The sequence below is a fragment of the Amblyomma mixtum genome, chromosome 10 (genome assembly GCF_055824585.1).
Source record: "Amblyomma mixtum isolate Tamu chromosome 10, ASM5582458v1, whole genome shotgun sequence".
Lineage (NCBI taxonomy): Eukaryota > Metazoa > Arthropoda > Arachnida > Ixodida > Ixodidae > Amblyomma > Amblyomma mixtum.
The window spans coordinates 43110099-43123969 of record NC_143021.1 but is presented as its reverse complement, the minus strand read 5'-3'; positions in this window follow the sequence as shown (position 1 = coordinate 43123969).

The window sequence follows — 13871 nt, the reverse complement described above, 5'->3', positions numbered from 1 at the left end:
CCTGTGAACTATGATGCTCTGTCAGGATCGTGGCATGCTCGGCACATAACCTCTGTTGAGTTCTTTCGTCGCCCTGTGCTAGCGCTGTTTCTAGTATGATCTGAAACCAACTGTGCAAGAGTCCACACTTCTGAGGTTCATTTCTTCTCCACCGATGGCTTCCGCTTCTCTCGTTCTTGAGGATTTCCAGAATCGTTCCCTGTGATCTATGATGCTTCTGTCAGGATCGTGCCATGCTCGGCACATAACCTCTGTTGAGTTCTTTCGTCCCCTGTGCTAGCGCTGTTTCTAGTACGGTCTGAAACCAACAGTGCAAGAGTCCACACTTCTGAGGTTCATTTCTTCTCCATCGATGCCTTCCGCTTCACTCGTTCTTGAGGATTTCCGTAATCCTTCCCTGTGAACTATGAAGCTTCTGTCAGGATCGTGCCATGCTCGGCACATAACCTCTGTTGAGTTCTTTCGTCGCCCTCTGCTAGCGCTGTTTCTAGTACGATGTGAAACCAAATGTGCAAGAGTCCACACTTCTGAGGTGCATTTCTTCTCCATCGATGGCTTCCGCTTCACTCGTTCTTGAGGCTTTCCGGAATCGTTCCCTGTGAACTATGATGCTTCTGTCAGGATAGTGCCATGCTCGGCACATAACCTCTGTTGAGTTCTTTCGACGCCCTGTGCTAGCGCTGTTTCTAGTACGATCTGAAACCAACAGTGCAAGAGTCCACACTTCTGAGGTCCATTTCTTCTCCATTGATGGCTTCCGCTTCACTCGTTCTTGAGGATTTCCGGAATCGTTCCCTGTGCACTATGATGCTTCTGTCAGGATCGTGCCATGCTCGGCACATAACCTCTGTTGAGTTCTTTCGTCGCCCTGTGTTAGCGCTGTTTCTAGTACGATCTGAAACCAAGAGTGCAAGACTCCACTCTTCTGAGGTTCATTTCTTCTCCAGTGATGGCTTCCGCTTCACTCGTTCTTGAGGATTTCCGGAATCGTTCCCTGTGAACTATGATGCTTCTGTCAGGATCGTGGCATGCTCGGCACATAACCTCTGTTGAGTTCTTTCGTCGCCCTGTGCTAGCGCTGTTTCTAGTACGATCTGAAACCAACAGTGCAAGACTCCACACTTCTGAGGTTCATTTCTTTTCCATCGATGGCTTCCGCTTCACTCGTTCTTGAGGATTTCCGGAATCGTTCCCTGTGAAATATGATGCTTCTGTCAGGATCGTGGCATGCTCGGCACATAACATCTGTTGAGTTCTTTCGTCCCCTGTGCTAGCGCTGTTTCTAGTACGGTCTGAAACCAACAGTGCAAGAGTCCACACTTCTGAGATTCATTTCTTCTCCATCGATGGCTTCCGCTTCACTCGTTCTTGAGGATTTCCGTAATCCTTCCCTGTGAACTATGATGCTTCTGTCAGGATCGTGCCATGCTCGGCACACAACCTGTGTTGAGTTCTTTCGTCGCCCTCTGCTAGCGCTGTTTCTAGTACGATCTGAAGCCAACAGTGCAAGACTCCACACTTCTGAGTTTCATTTCTTCTCCATTGATGGATTCCGCTTCACTCGTTCTTGAGGATTTCCGGAATCGTTCCCTGTGAACTATGATGCTTCTGTCAGGATCGTGCCATGCTCGGCACATAACCTCTGTTGAGTTCTTTCGTCGCCCTGTGCTAGCGCTGTTTCTAGTACGATCTGAAACCAACAGTGCAAGACTCCACACTTCTGAGGTTCATTTCTTCTCTATCGTTGGCTTCCGGTTCACTCGTTCTTGAGGATTTCCGGAATCGTTCCCTGTGAACTATGATGCTTCTGTCAGGATCGTGCCATGCTCGGCACATAACCTCTGTTGAGTTCTTTCGTCGCCCTGTGCTAGCGCTATTTCTAGTACGATCTGAAACCAACAGTGCAAGAGTCCACACTTCTGAGGTGCATTTCTTCTCCATTGATGGCTTCCGCTTCACTCGTTCTTGAGGCTTTCCGGAATCGTTCCCTGTGAACTATGATGCTTCTGTCAGGATAGTGCCATGCTGGGCACATAACCTCTGTTGAGTTCTTTCGTCGCCCTGTGCTAGCGCTGTTTCTAGTACGATCTGAAACCAACAATGGAAGACTCCACACATCTGAGGTTCATTTCTTCTCCATCGATGGCTTCCGCTTCACTCGTTCTTGAGGATTTCCGGAATCGTTCCCTGTGAACTATGATGCTTCTGTCAGCATCGTTCCATGCTCGGCACATAACCTCTGTTGCGTTCTTTCGTCGCCCTGTGCTAGCGCTGTTTCTAGTACGATCTGAAACCAACAATGGAAGACTCCACACATCTGAGGTTCATTTCTTCTCCATCGATGGCTTCCGCTTCACTCGTTCCTGAGGATTTCCGGAATCGTTCCCTTTGACTATGATGCTTCTGTCAGGATCGTGCCATGCTCGGCACATAACCTCTGTTGAGTTCTTTCGTCGCCCTGTGCTAGCGCTATTTCTAGTACGATCTGAAACCAACAGTGCAAGACTCCACACTTCTGAGGTTCATTTCTTCTCCATCGATGGCTTCCGCTTCACTCGTTCTTGAGGATTTCCGGAATCGTTCCCTGTGAACTATAATGCTTCTGTCAGGATCGTGGCGTGCTCGGCACATAACCTCTGTTGAGTGCTTTCGTCGCCCTGTGCTAGCGCTGTTTCTAGTACGGTCTGAAACCAACAGTGCAAGAGTCCACACTTCTGAGGTTCATTTCTTCTCCATCGATGGCTTCCGCTTCACTCGTTCTTGAGGATTTCCGTAATCCTTCCCTGTGAACTATGATGCTTCTGTCAGGATCGTGCCATGCTCGGCACATAACCTGTGTTGAGTTCTTTGGTCGCCCTCTGCTAGCGCTGTTTCTAGTACGATCTGAAGCCAACAGTGCAAGACTCCACACTTCTGAGTTTCATTTCTTCTCCATTGATGGATTCCGCTTCACTCGTTCTTGAGGATTTCCGGAATCGTTCCCTGTGAACTATGATGCTTCTGTCAGGATCGTGCCATGCTCGGCACATAACCTCTGTTGAGTTCTTTCGTCGCCCTCTGCTAGCGCTGTTTCTAGTACGATCTGAAACCAACAGTGCAAGACTCCACTCATCTGAGGTTCATTTCTTCTCCATCGATGGCTTCCGCTTCACTCGTTCTTGAAGATTTCCGGAATCGTTCCCTGTGAACTATGATGCTTCTGTCAGGATAGTGGTATGCTCCGCACATAACCTCTGTTGAGTTCTTTCGTCGCCCTGTGCTAGCGCTGTTTCTAGCACGGTCTGAAACCAACAGTGCAAGACTCCACACTTCTGAGGTGCATTTCTTCTCCATCGATGGCTTCCGCTTCACTCATTCTTGAGGATTTCCGGAATCGTTCCCTGTGAACTATGATGCTTCTGTCAAGATCGTGCCATGCTCGGCACATAACCTCTGTTGAGTTCTTTCGTCGCCGTGTGCTAGCGCTGTTTCTAGTACGATCTGAAACCATCAGTGCAAGACTCCACACTTCTGAGGTGCATTTCTTCTCCATCGATGGCTTCCGCTTAAATCGTTCTTGAGGATTTCCGGAATCGCTACCTGTGAACTATGATGCTTCTGTCAGGATCGTGCCATGCTCGGCACATAACCTCTGCTAAGTTCTTTCGTCGCCCTGTGCTAGCGCTGTTTCTAGTACGATCTGAAACCAACAGTGCAAGACTCCACACTTCTGAGTTTCATTTCTTCTCCATCGATGGCTTCCGCTTCACTCGTTCTTGAGGATTTCCGGAATCGTTCCCTGTGAAATATGATGCTTCTGTCAGGATCGTGGCATGCTCGGCACATAACATCTGTTGAGTTCTTTCGTCCCCTGTGCTAGCGCTGTTTCTAGTACGGTCTGAAACCAACAGTGCAAGAGTCCACACTTCTGAGGTTCATTTCTTCTCCATCGATGGCTTCCGCTTCACTCGTTCTTGAGGATTTCCGTAATCCTTCCCTGTGAACTATGATGCTTCTGTCAGGATCGTGCCATGCTCGGCACATAACCTGTGTTGAGTTCTTTCGTCGCCCTCTGCCAGCGCTGTTTCTAGTACGATCTGAAGCCAACAGTGCAAGACTCCACACTTCTGAGTTTCATTTCTTCTCCATTGATGGATTCCGCTTCACTCGTTCTTGAGGATTTCCGGAATCGTTCCCTGTGAACTATGATGCTTCTGTCAGGATCGTGCCATGCTCGGCACATAACCTCTGTTGAGTTCTTTCGTCGCCCTCTGCTAGCGCTGTTTCTAGTACGATCTGAAACCAACAGTGCAAGACTCCACTCATCTGAGGTTCATTTCTTCTCCATCGATGGCTTCCGCTTCACTCGTTCTTGAAGATTTCCGGAATCGTTCCCTGTGAACTATGATGCTTCTGTCAGGATCGTGCCATGCTGGGCACATAACCTCTGTTGAGTTCTTTCGTCGCCCTGTGCTAGCGCTGTTTCTAGTACGATCTGAAACCAACAGTGCAAGACTCCACACTTCTGAGGTTCATTTCTTCTCCATCGTTGGCTTCCGGTTCACTCGTTCTTGAGGATTTCCGGAATCGTTCCCTGTGAACTATGATGCTTCTGTCAGGATCGTGCCATGCTCGGCACATAACCTCTGTTGAGTTCTTTCGTCGCCCTGTGCTAGCGCTGTTTCTAGTACGATCTGAAACCAACAGTGCAAGAGTCCACACTTCTGAGGTGCATTTCTTCTCCATTGATGGCTTCCGCTTCACTCGTTCTTGAGGCTTTCCGGAATCGTTCCCTGTGAACTATGATGCTTCTGTCAGGATAGTGCCATGCTGGGCACATAACCTCTGTTGAGTTCTTTCGTCGCCCTGTGCTAGCGCTGTTTCTAGTACGATCTGAAACCAACAATGGAAGACTCCACACATCTGAGGTTCATTTCTTCTCCATCGATGGCTTCCGCTTCACTCGTTCTTGAGGATTTCCGGAATCGTTCCCTGTGAACTATGATGCTTCTGTCAGCATCGTTCCATGCTCGGCACATACCCTCTGTTGCGTTCTTTCGTCGCCCTGTGCTAGCGCTGTTTCTAGTACGATCTGAAACCAACAATGGAAGACTCCACACATCTGAGGTTCATTTCTTCTCCATCGATGGCTTCCGCTTCACTCGTTCTTGAGGATTTCCGGAATCGTTCCCTGTGACTATGATGCTTCTGTCAGGATCGTGCCATGCTCGGCACATAACCTCTGTTGAGTTCTTTCGTCGCCCTGTGCTAGCGCTATTTCTAGTACGATCTGAAACCAACACTGCAAGACTCCACACTTCTGAGGTTCATTTCTTCTCCATCGATGGCTTCCGCTTCACTCGTTCTTGAGGATTTCCGGAATCGTTCCCTGTGAACTATAATGCTTCTGTCAGGATCGTGGCATGCTCGGCACATAACCTCTGTTGAGTGCTTTCGTCGCCCTGTGCTAGCGCTGTTTCTAGTACGATCTGAAACCAACAGTGCAAGAGTCCACACTTCTGAGGTTCATTTCTTCTCCACCGATGGCTTCCGCTTCACTCGTTCTTGAGGATTTCAGAGAATCGTTCCCTCTGAACTATGATGCTTCTGTTAGGATCGTGCCATGCTCGGCACATAACCTCTGTTGAGTTCTTTCGTCGCCCTGTGCTAGCGCTGTTTCTAGTACGATCTGAAACCAACAGTGCAAGACTGCACACTTCTGAGGTGCATTTCTTCTCCATCGATGGCTTCAGCTTCACTCGTTCTTGTGGCTTTCCGGAATCGTTCCCTGTGAACTATGATGCATCTGTCAGGATCGTGCCATGCTCGGCACATAACCTCTTTTGAGTTCTTTCGTCGACCTGGGCTAGCGCTGTTCCTAGTACGATCTGAAACCAACAGTGCAAGAGACCACACTTCTGAGGTGCATTTCTTCTCCATTGATGGCTTCCGCTTCACTCGTTCTTGAGGATTACCGGAATCGTTCCCTGTGAACTATGATGCTTCTGTCAGGATCGTGCCATGCTCGGCACATAACCTCTGTTGAGTTCTTTCGTCGCCGTCTCCTAGCGCTGTTTCTAGTACGATCTGAAGCCAACAGTGCAAGACTCCACACCTCTGAGTTTCATTTCTTCTCCATCGATGGCTTCCGCTTCACTCGTTCTTGAGGATTTCCGGAATCGTTCCCTGTGAACTATGATGCTTCTGTCAGGATCGTGGTATGCTCGGCACATAAACTCTGTTGAGTTCTTTCGTCGCCCTGTGCTAGCGCTGTTTCTAGTACGGTCTGAAACCAACAGTGCAAGAGTCCACAGTTCTGAGGTGCATTTCTTCTCCATTGATGGCTTCCGCTTCACTCGTTCTTGAGGATTTCCGGAATCGTTCCCTGTGAACTATGATGCTTCTGTCAAGATCGTGCCATGCTCGGCACATAACCTCTGTTGAGTTCTTTCGTCGCCCTGTGCTAGTGCTGTTTCTAGTACGATCTGAAACCAACAGTGCAAGACTGCACACTTCTGAGGTGCATTTCTTCTCCATCGATGGCTTCAGCTTCACTCGTTCTTGTGGCTTTCCGGAATCGTTCCCTGTGAACTATGATGCTTCTGTCAGGATCGTGCCATGCTCGGCACATAACCTCTTTTGAGTTCTTTCGTCGACCTGGGCTAGCGCTGTTCCTAGTGCGATCTGAAACCAACAGTGGAAGAGTCCACACTTCTGAGGTGCATTTCTTCTCCATTGATGGCTTCCGCTTCACTCGTTCTTGAGGATTACCGGAATCGTTCCCTGTGAACTATGATGCTTCTGTCAGGATCGTGCCATGCTCGGCACATAACCTCTGTTGAGTTCTTTCGTCGCCCTGTGCTAGCGCTGTTTCTAGTACGATGTGAAACCAACAGTGCAAGAGTCCACATTTCTGAGGTGCATTTCTTCTCCATTGATGGCTTCCGCTTCACTTGTTCTTGAGGATTTCCGGAATCGTTCCCTGTGAACTATGATGCTTCTGTCAGCATAGTGCCATGCTCGGCGCAAAACCTCTGTTGCGTTCTTTCGTCGCCCTGTGCTAGCGCTGTTTCTAGTACGATCTGAAACCAACAGTGCAAGAGTCCACACTTCTGAGGTGCATTTCTTCTCCATCGATGGCTTCCGCTTCACTCGTTCTTGAGGCTTTCCGGAATCGTTCCCTGTGAACTATGATGCTTCTGTCAGGATCGTGGCATGCTCGGCACATAACCTCTGTTGAGTTCTTTCGTCGCCCTGTGCTAGCGCTGTTTCTAGTACGATCTGAAACCAACAGTGCAAGACTCCACACTTCTGAGGTTCATTTCTTCTCCATCGATGGCTTCCGCTTCACTCGTTCTTGAGGATTACCGGAATCGTTCCCTGTGAACTATGATGCTTCTGTCAGGATCGTGCCATGCTCGGCACATAACCTCTGTTGAGTTCTTTCGTCGCCGTCTGCTAGCGCTGTTTCTAGTACGATCTGAAGCCAACAGTGCAAGACTCCACACCTCTGAGTTTCATTTCTTCTCCATCGATGGCTTCCGCTTCACTCGTTCTTGAGGATTTCCGGAATTGTTCCCTGTGAACTATGATGCGTCTGTCAGGATCGTGCCATGCTCGGCACATAACCTCTGTTGAGTTCTTTCGTCGCGCTCTGCTAGCGCTGTTTCTAGTACGATCTGAAACCAACAGTGCAAGACTCCACACTTCTGAGGTTCATTTCTTCTCCATCGATGGCTTCCGCTTCACTCGTTCTTGAGGATTTCCGGAATCGTTCCCTGTGAACTATGATGCTTCTGTCAGGATCGTGCCATGCTCGGCACATAACCTCTGTTGAGTTCTTTCGTCGCCCTCTGCTAGCGCATTTTCTAGTACGATCTGAAACCAACAGTGCAAGACTCCACACATCTGAGGTTCATTTCTTCTCCATCGATGGCTTCCGCTTCACTCGTTCTTGAGGATTTCCGGAATCGTTCCCTGTGAACTATGATGCTTCTGTCAGGATCGTGGCATGCTCGGCACATAAACTCTGTTGAGTTCTTTCGTCGCCCTGTGCTAGCGCTGTTTCTAGTACGGTCTGAAACCAACAGTGCAAGAGTCCACAGTTCTGAGGTGCATTTCTTCTCCATTGATGGCTTCCGCTTCACTCGTTCTTGAGGATTTCCGGAATCGTTCCCTGTGAACTATGATGCTTCTGTCAAGATCGTGCCATGCTCGGCACATAACCTCTGTTGAGTTCTTTCGTCGCCGTGTGCTAGCGCTGTTTCAAGTACGATCTGAAACCAACAGTGCAAAACTCCACACTTCTGAGGTTCATTTCTTCTCCATCGATGGCTTCCCCTTCACTCGTTCTTGAGGATTTCCGGAATAGTTGCCTGTGAACTATGATGCTTCTGTCAAGATCGTGCCATGCTCGGCACATAACCTCTGTTGAGTTCTTTCGTCGCCCTGTGCTAGCGCTGTTTCTAGTACGATATGAAACCAACAGTGCAAGACTCCACACATCTGAGGTTCATTTCTTCTCCATCGATGGCTTCCGCTTCACTCGTTCTTGAGGATTTCCGGAATCGTTCCCTGTGAACTATGATGCTTCTGTCAGGATCGTGGTATGCTCGGCACATAACCTCTGTTGAGTTCTTTCGTCGCCCTGTGCTAGCGCTGTTTCTAGTACGATCTGAAACCAACAGTGCAAGACTCCACACTTCTGAGGTTCATTTCTTCTCCATCGATGGCTTCCGCTTCACTCGTTCTTGAGGATTTCCGGAATCGTTCCCTGTGAACTATGATGCTTCTGTCAGGATCGTGCCATGCTCGGCACATAACCTCTGTTGAGTTCTTTCGTCGCCGTCTGCTAGCGCTGTTTCTAGTACGATCTGAAGCCAACAGTGCAAGACTCCACACCTCTGAGTTTCATTTCTTCTCCATCGATGGCTTCCGCTTCACTCGTTCTTGAGGATTTCCGGAATCGTTCCCTGTGAACTATGATGCGTCTGTCAGGATCGTGCCATGCTCGGCACATAACCTCTGTTGAGTTCTTTCGTCGCGCTCTGCTAGCGCTGTTTCTAGTACGATCTGAAACCAACAGTGCAAGACTCCACACTTCTGAGGTTCATTTCTTCTCCATCGATGGCTTCCGCTTCACTCGTTCTTGAGGATTTCCGGAATCGTTCCCTGTGAACTCTGATGCTTCTGTCAGGATCGTGCCATGCTCGGCACATAACCTCTGTTGAGTTCTTTCGTCGCCCTCTGCTAGCGCTGTTTCTAGTACGGTCTGAAACCAACAGTGCAAGAGTCCACAGTTCTGAGGTGCATTTCTTCTCCATTGATGGCTTCCGCTTCACTCGTTCTTGAGGATTTCCGGAATCGTTCCCTGTGAACTATGATGCTTCTGTCAAGATCGTGCCATGCTCGGCACATAACCTCTGTTGAGTTCTTTCGTCGCCGTGTGCTAGCGCTGTTTCAAGTACGATCTGAAACCAACAGTGCAAAACTCCACACTTCTGAGGTTCATTTCTTCTCCATCGATGGCTTCCCCTTCACTCGTTCTTGAGGATTTCCGGAATAGTTGCCTGTGAACTATGATGCTTCTGTCAAGATCGTGCCATGCTCGGCACATAACCTCTGTTGAGTTCTTTCGTCGCCCTGTGCTAGCGCTGTTTCTAGTACGATCTGAAACCAACAGTGCAAGACTCCACACATCTCAGGTTCATTTCTTCTCCATCGATGGCTTCCGCTTCACTCGTTCTTGAGGATTTCCGGAATCGTTCCCTGTGAACTATGATGCTTCTGTCAGGATCGTGGCATGATCGGCACATAACCTCTGTTGAGTTCTTTCGTCGCCCTGTGCTAGCGCTGTTTCTAGTACGATCTGAAACCAACAGTGCAAGACTCCACACATCTGAGGTTCATTTCTTCTCCATCGAAAGCTTCCGCTTCACTCGTTCTTGAGGATTTCCGGAATCGTTCCCTGTGAACTATGATGCTTCTGTCAAGATCGTGCCATGCTCGGCACATAACCTCTGTTGAGTTCTTTCGTCGCCCTGTGCTAGCGCTGTTTCTAGTACGATCTGAAACTAACAGTGCGACTCCACACATCTGAGGTTCATTTTTCTCCATCGATGGCTTCCGCTTCACTTGTTCTTGAGGATTTCCGTAATCGTTCCCTGTGAACTATGATGCTCTGTCAGGATCGTGGCATGCTCGGCACATAACCTCTGTTGAGTTCTTTCGTCGCCCTGTGCTAGCGCTGTTTCTAGTATGATCTGAAACCAACAGTGCAAGAGTCCACACTTCTGAGGTTCATTTCTTCTCCACCGATGGATTCCGCTTCACTCGTTCTTGAGGAATTCCAGAATCGTTCCCTGTGATCTATGATGCTTCTGTCAGGATCGTGCCATGCTCGGCACATAACCTATGTTGAGTTCTTACGTCGCCCTGTGCTTGCGCTGTTTCTAGTACGATCTGAAACCAGCAGTGCAAGAGTCGACACTTCTGAGGTGCATTTCTTCTCCATTGATGGCTTCCGCTTCACTCGTTCTTGAGGATTTCCGGAATCGTTCCCTGTGAACTATGATGCTTCTGTTAGGATCGTGGCATGCTCGGCACATAACCTCTGTTGAGTTCTTTCGTCGCCCTGTGCTAGCGCTGTTTCTAGTACGATCTGAAACCAACAGTGCAAGACTCCACACTTCTGAGGTTCATTTCTTCTCCATCGATGGCTTCCGCTTCACTCGTTCTTGAGGATTTCCGGAATCGTTCCCTGCGAACTATGATGCTTCTGTCAGGATCGTGCCATGCTCGGCACATAACCTCTGTTGAGTTCTTTCGTCGCCCTCTGCTAGCGCTGTTTCTAGTACGATCTGAAGCCAACAGTGCAAGACTCCACACCTCTGAGTTTCATTTCTTCTCCATCGATGGCTTCCGCTTCACTCGTTTATGAGGATTTCCGGAATCGTTCCCTGTGAACTATGATGCGTCTGTCAGGATCGTGCCATGCTCGGCACATAACCTCTGTTGAGTTCTTTCGTCGCGCTCTGCTAGCGCTGTTTCTAGTACGATCTGAAACCAACAGTGCAAGACTCCACACTTCTGAGGTTCATTTCTTCTCCATCGATGGCTTCCGCTTCACTCGTTCTTGAGGATTTCCGGAATCGTTCCCTGTGAACTATGATGCTTCTGTCAGGATCGTGCCATGCTCGGCACATAACCTCTGTTGAGTTCTTTCGTCGCCCTGTGCTAGCGCTGTTTCTAGTACGGTCTGAAACCAACAGTGCAAGAGTCCACAGTTCTGAGGTGCATTTCTTCTCCATTGATGGCTTCCGCTTCACTCGTTCTTGAGGATTTCCGGAATCGTTCCCTGTGAACTATGATGCTTCTGTCAAGATCGTGCCATGCTCGGGACATAACCTCTGTTGAGTTCTTTCGTCGCCGTGTGCTAGCGTTGTTTCAAGTACGATCTGAAACCAACAGTGCAAAACTCCACACTTCTGAGGTTCATTTCTTCTCCATCGATGGCTTCCCCTTCACTCGTTCTTGAGGATTTCCGGAATAGTTGCCTGTGAACTATGATGCTTCTGTCAAGATCGTGCCATGCTCGGCACATAACCTCTGTTGAGTTCTTTCGTCGCCCTGTGCTAGCGCTGTTTGTAGTACGATCTGAAACCAACAATGGAAGACTCCACACATCTGAGGTTCATTTCTTCTCCATCGATGGCTTCCGCTTCACTCGTTTGAGGATTTCCGGAATCGTTCCCTGTGAACTATGATGCTTCTGTCAGCATCGTTCCATGCTCGGCACATAACCTCTGTTGCGTTCTTTCGTCGCCCTGTGCTAGCGCTGTTTCTAGTACGATCTGAAACCAACAATGGAAGACTCCACACATCTGAGGTTCATTTCTTCTCCATCGATGGCTTCCGCTTCACTCGTTCTTGAGGATTTCCGGAATCGTTCCCTGTGACTATGATGCTTCTGTCAGGATCGTGCCATGCTCGGCACATAACCTCTGTTGAGCTCTTTCGTCGCCCTGTGCTAGCGCTATTTCTAGTACGATCTGAAACCAACAGTGCAAGACTCCACACTTCTGAGGTTCATTTCTTCTCCATCGATGGCTTCCGCTTCACTCGTTCTTGAGGATTTCCGGAATCGTTCCCTGTGAACTATAATGCTTCTGTCAGGATCGTGGCATGCTCGGCACATAACCTCTGTTGAGTTCTTTCGTCGCCCTGTGCTAGCGCTGTTTCTAGTACGATCTGAAACCAACAGTGCAAGACTCCACACTTCTGAGGTTCATTTCTTCTCCATCGATGGCTTCCGCTTCACTCGTTCTTGAGGATTTCCGGAATCGTTCCCTGTGAACTATGATGCTTCTGTCAGGATCGTGCCATGCTCGGCACATAACCTCTGTTGAGTTCTTTCGTCGCCGTCTGCTAGCGCTCTTTCTAGTACGATCTGAAGCCAACAGTGCAAGACTCCACACCTCTGAGTTTCATTTCTTCTCCATCGATGGCTTCCGCTTCACTCGTTCTTGAGGATTTCCGGAATCGTTCCCTGTGAACTATGATGCGTCTGTCAGGATCGTGCCATGCTCGGCACATAACCTCTGTTGAGTTCTTTCGTCGCGCTCTGCTAGCGCTGTTTCTAGTACGATCTGAAACCAACAGTGCAAGACTCCACACTTCTGAGGTTCATTTCTTCTCCATCGATGGCTTCCGCTTCACTCGTTCTTGAGGATTTCCGGAATCGTTCCCTGTGAACTATGATGCTTCTGTCAGGATCGTGCCATGCTCGGCACATAACCTCTGTTGAGTTCTTTCGTCGCCCTCTGCTAGCGCTGTTTCTAGTACGGTCTGAAACCAACAGTGCAAGAGTCCACAGTTCTGAGGTGCATTTCTTCTCCATTGATGGCTTCCGCTTCAGTCGTTCTTGAGGATTTCCGGAATCGTTCCCTGTGAACTATGATGCTTCTGTCAAGATCGTGCCATGCTCGGCACATAACCTCTGTTGAGTTCTTTCGTCGCCGTGTGCTAGCGCTGTTTCAAGTACGATCTGAAACCAACAGTGCAAAACTCCACACTTCTGAGGTTCATTTCTTCATCGATGGCTTCCCCTTCACTCGTTCTTGAGGATTTCCGGAATAGTTGCCTGTGAACTATGATGCTTCTGTCAAGATCGTGCCATGCTCGGCACATAACCTCTGTTGAGTTCTTTCGTCGCCCTGTGCTAGCGCTGTTTCTAGTACGATCTGAAACCAACAGTGCAAGACTCCACACATCTGAGGTTCATTTCTTCTCCATCGATGGCTTCCGCTTCACTCGTTCTTGAGGATTTCCGGAATCGTTCCCTGTGAACTATGATGCTTCTGTCAGGATCGTGGCATGATCGGCACATAACCTCTGTTGAGTTCTTTCGTCGCCCTGTGCTAGCGCTGTTTCTAGTACGATCTGAAACCAACAGTGCAAGACTCCACACATCTGAGGTTCATTTCTTCTCCATCGAAAGCTTCCGCTTCACTCGTTCTTGAGGATTTCCGGAATCGTTCCCTGTGAACTATGATGCTTCTGTCAAGATCGTGCCATGCTCGGCACATAACCTGTGTTGAGTTCTTTCGTCGCCCTGTGCTAGCGCTGTTTCTAGTACGATCTGAAACTAACAGTGCAAGACTCCACACATCTGAGGTTCATTTTTCTCCATCGATGGCTTCCGCTTCACTTGTTCTTGAGGATTTCCGTAATCGTTCCCTGTGAACTATGATGCTCTGTCAGGATCGTGGCATGCTCGGCACATAACCTCTGTTGAGTTCTTTCGTCGCCCTGTGCTAGCGCTGTTTCTAGTATGATCTGAAACCAACAGTGCAAGAGTCCACACTTCTGAGGTTCATTTCTTCTCCACCGAT